The sequence below is a fragment of the Pelophylax lessonae genome (assembly GCF_965119305.1).
Source record: "Pelophylax lessonae genome assembly, chromosome: 9".
NCBI classification, from domain to species: Eukaryota; Metazoa; Chordata; class Amphibia; order Anura; family Ranidae; genus Pelophylax; species Pelophylax lessonae.
This window is the reverse complement of record NC_138776.1, coordinates 26812189-26817126: the sequence shown is the minus strand read 5'-3', so window position 1 is coordinate 26817126 and position 4938 is coordinate 26812189.

The following is a 4938-nucleotide window of genomic DNA, read 5'->3' as shown; positions in this document are numbered from 1 at the left end:
ATTTTGTTCACTGCACCCCAAAAAGATTGTGTTCACTGCACCCTAAAAGGATTTTGTTCACTGCACCCCAAAAAGATTGTGTTCACTGCACCCCAAAAAGATTGTGTTCACTGCAGCCCACACACAGAAAAATGGATGTGGATCACTGACACCTGCCTATCTCCTATCCCACACCACACAGCAATATCGATTGTAGTTTGTAGAACACAGTTTCCCTAAAATTCAGCAGCAGCCTCTCCCTAACAGGATTGAGAAGAGATCGTAGATCGGGACTAAGTGCAGACCCCACACAGCAATATCGATTGTAGTTTGTAGAACACACTTTCCCTAAAATTCAGCAGCAGCCTCTCCCTAACAGGATTGAGAAGAGATCGTAGATCAGGATTAAGTGCAGACCCCACCCCACACAGCAATATCGATTGTAGTTTGTAGAACACACTGACCCTATAATTCAGCAGACTCTATCCCTAAAATGCCTACAACTCGCCCTGCCTAAACACTCCGACCTGTCCCTCAATTCTATCTGGACACCAATTCGTTTTCCCTGCCTGTCTTTCCCTAATCAGCAGCCAGCACATATGGGTGCTCTGTCCCTGATCTAAGCAGCAGAATGACGCCGCTGCGGCTGCCTCGAACTTATAAAGACTTGGTCACATGCTACAGACGGCCAATCACAGCTACTCATACATTTGCAGGCATGGCTGGGATGGCTTAAGGCACACCAGTTAAACGATTGTTGATTGGCTGTTGAAAGCCCGCCATGAAAAGAGCGCCAAAACATGCAAAACCCGGAAATAAAACGACCGAACACGGATTTTTACCCGAACATACAGTAAAGTGTCCGTGTCCGTGTTCGGGTAACAAAAATCCAATTATTCGGTACGAACACGAATAATACAGTCCGTGTTCGCTCAACACTAATAATGAATGGTCTCAGCATGGTCTAGAGTGTCACACATGCTTACATGTGCAATATACCATTCTCGCATCTCCTCCAACTGAAAATAGGACGTATTGTGATTCCTCTTAATGGATATCCTCTGACCCAAATTCACAAAGATCTTTTGAAACAAAATCTTCCTCTCTGTCAACAAGAATCCAGGGGCGTCTTGCAACATGATTCTTGATGAAGGACCCGACTCAATGATAGGTTCCGTCCTGAACTGGGCACCAAGGAGTAAGATGATCCATCCGATCGCTGAGTTTTTGGTATTCATCATCGTCTGTACCAATCAACGACCTGGCATGGAAGGTTAATCTCCTCCTATTAGATAAAACATACAGTATGAATACATATTCTTATCAATTGATATTTTGCAAGATCTACGCAACTATAAATAAGCTTTGCATGTAAAAATCTGTTAAGTGAGAGAAAATATCACAATGTCAAATCATTATATACATTAAGTTTCTTCTCCAGCTTCACCTTCCAGCATTCTCAGTTGGGACCTAGGATGACAAGCACATAATTGATTGACATGAACCCATTTTTCTACAAAAACATAATTCTTGACAATTTATATTTTGTAAGCCACAGGTGAGATCTTACCAATGATGGTGTACGGACCTTTCTATGAAGGAAGAAACTTCTTTTCCTTTACTCGATCTCAAGCAACATTGTACAGATACACCTTATCACCTGTCTTGTACTCCTTCTTGAAAGAAAGGGTGTGGAGGTTGGGTATGATGAAAGGAGTGATGAGTTAGTCTACCCTCATCCCTTTACTGAATGGTAGGCATGTATAGGGAAAAGAACCCCCTAAATGGGACTATAACGGGTACTGACTCATGTGTATCAAAAAATAGATATTTTATTTATACAAACAATATATACAAAAATTGGCAAATGAGCATGATAATACACAAGTGCACAATGTTAGAAATTTAAAAATGACGACTATATACAGTTCAGCTTGAATGTGACTGTGCCAACATGGAGGAACCTGAGGTTAGGTACTGGAGACCCTACGCTTTTCAAAGTAAATCTTCCTCAGGGGTCTTTAGACCGTGGTTCCAATTTTTTAATGTTCTATAAATAAAGAAACATTTTAGTTTATAGTATCTTATAAATTTTTTGATACACATGAGTCAGTACCCGTTAAAGTCCCGTTTAGGGGGTTCTTTTCCCTATACATTGTACTCCTTCTTGGTTGTTTTGAAATCATAATAAGTCTTGTTACTTACGGCTGCTTTCTTGAGATTCTTCTGCTCAAAAGCAAAAGCATGTTGGAGATGTTGACGTAAGTTTTCCACATACTGATGTGTCGTGGCTGCATTGATCAGATTATGATCTGATGTGCGATACAACAGATGTTGTGAAAGGACCATTTTCCTACCTGTCATCAGTTCAAAGGGTGACATCTTGGTTGCAGCGCTTGGTGTGGCTCTAATAGCCATGAGCACTAAAGGTAATTTTATGTCCCAGTCTTTACCTGATTCTTTGACGAATTTCTTAAGGATGTTGACAATTGACTGGTTATAGCGCTCCACCACTCCACTAGATGCTGGACGATATGCAATGTGCAATTTTCGTTTGACCTCAAAGATTTTCCTTTTTTTCCTTTTTTTTACCTCACTTGTAAAGTGCCAGGCCCTGATCCGACTCGATCCTTAATGGCAGACCAAATCTGGAAAATACATGGTTAACAAGCAAAGTGGCACATGTTTTGGCAGTGTTATTATGAGCTGGTAAACATTCTACCCATTTGGTAAAGACACAAGTGACACAAGTGACTGTCAACATATTTGTTTCCTCTGGATGATTTTGTAACAGGACCTATAAAGTCAATCTGTATATCAGACCATGGCAATGAGAAACCCTTTCTCTGAAGTGGGGAACGATGTGTAGGGCCTTGAGGTTGGAATTGAGCACAGACCAGACAACCCTGACAGTATGTTGGACATATTTCAACATATGAGGCCAGTAGGCATAATCATGTAGTAATTCATAGGTAATCTTTTCACAACGGTGACCTGCTGTGGGTGCGTCATGAGCATGTTGTAACATTAGGCCTCTAAATGTAGTGGGAACTACCCACTGTAGAAGACCATTCTTAGATGTCCTCATTAGTAAACCATCCTGAATTTAAATTGAGATTTGGTTCTCACAAGTAATCGGAGGTCTTCCTTTTGGGCATAATCTTCCTCCGATAGGGGGTTGTTAATAGGATCCTCAATGTGCTTACAAAAGATTCCAAGTACAGGATCTTCTTTTTGGCTTTTAATTAGATCCTCACTTGTGGATTCTTAAATCCATTGTGCCACATTATTTGTAGTTTGAACGCTAGCTCGTTGTCTAGTGACAGCTTCAATGTGTATCAGTCCTAGTAAATGATCTATGTCTACTTTTGTTCCAGTGATGGCACCTTGTTTAGCAAGTTGATCGGCTTACCTTCTTTGTCCATGTTCTGGGTTTTAGAATGACCTTTAGTTTTCTTCCAATAAATAGTTAGACCATTACTTTTGACTAATTCATCAATGGCACAGAATAACTTGGCGTGTTTTACAGGATTGTTATTGGACCTTAACATGTTATTTGTTTTCCAGGTAGGCAGGTATTCAACAAAACGATTACGTACATAATTGGAATCAGTAACAATAACAAATTCGGTGATATTATGCTCTATAGCAATTTGGACAGTTTTGTATACAGCTGCTAATTCAGCCACTTGGCTGCTCTTAGCACCAATGCTGTATCCTACAGAAACATTTGGAAATCCACTTGTCCAAGCAATTCCAATACCTGCTACTAGTTTTCTCTCATCCCCTGTGGTGGTGTGATAAGCACAACCATCAATATATACACACTCACCTCTCTCCATGACCTTTTTATCACTAACTCATTTAATCTTCTTACCATCACTGAAACCTGGCTTCACGAATTCGACACTGCGTCTTCTGCTGCCCTAGCCCAAGGTAGTCTTCTCTGGACTCACTCCCCTAGACCCAATGGATGTAAGGGAGGGGGTGTCGGGATCCTTCTAGCCCCACATAGCACCTTTCAAGTACTTCACCCACCTCCCTCTCTGTCACTCTCCTCATTTGAGGTACACTGCATTCGTCTTTTCTCCCCTGTTTCTCTAAGGATAGCTGTGATCTACCGCCCCCCTGGACCAGTATCGACCTTTCTTGACGACTTCTCTGCCTGGCTACCCTACTTTCTCTCTTCCGAAATCCCCACAATCATTCTCGGCGACTTCAACATCCCTATTAATAGTAACACTCCTGCCACTTCCAAACTTCTCAGTCTAACCTCCTCCTTTGACCTGAAGCAATGGATACATGCTTCTACTCACTCTGAAGGCAATACCCTTGACCTTGTTTTCTCCCACCTATGCACTCCACACAACCTTTCAAACAATCTTTTCCCTCTCTCTGATCACTACCTTATTAGTTTCACTCTCTCCCTCTCCTCCACCTCCTCTCCCTCCAGCTACCGTACAGTTACCTGCAGAAACCTACGCCATCTCAACCCTTCTCTTCTCTACTCTCTGACAAAATCGCACCCCTGTCCTGCACCAACCTAGCCACTTCTGTCTACAACGCTTCACTCTTAGCCTCCCTGGACACACTTGCCCCCCCCTCACCACACACCGACTCAGGCCCCGACCCCTTCAACCTTGGCAAACCAATAACACTAGAAGTCTGAAAAAGCATAGCCGTGCTCTTGAGCGCCTATGGCGTAAGACTCGGTCTCAGAAAGATTTCAACCAATATAAATCTGCTCTCTCCACACTGCCAAACAGACCTATTTTATCACTCTCATTAACAGCCTGTCATCATGCCCTCGGCAACTCTTCAACACCTTTAACTCTCTACTCCGTCCTCCACCACCCCCTCCCACTGACTCACTCACTGCCCAGGAGATTGCCTACCACTTCAAACAGAAGATTAATACAATTCATAAGGAGATCGTTGCTGTTCAGATACCTTCCATGT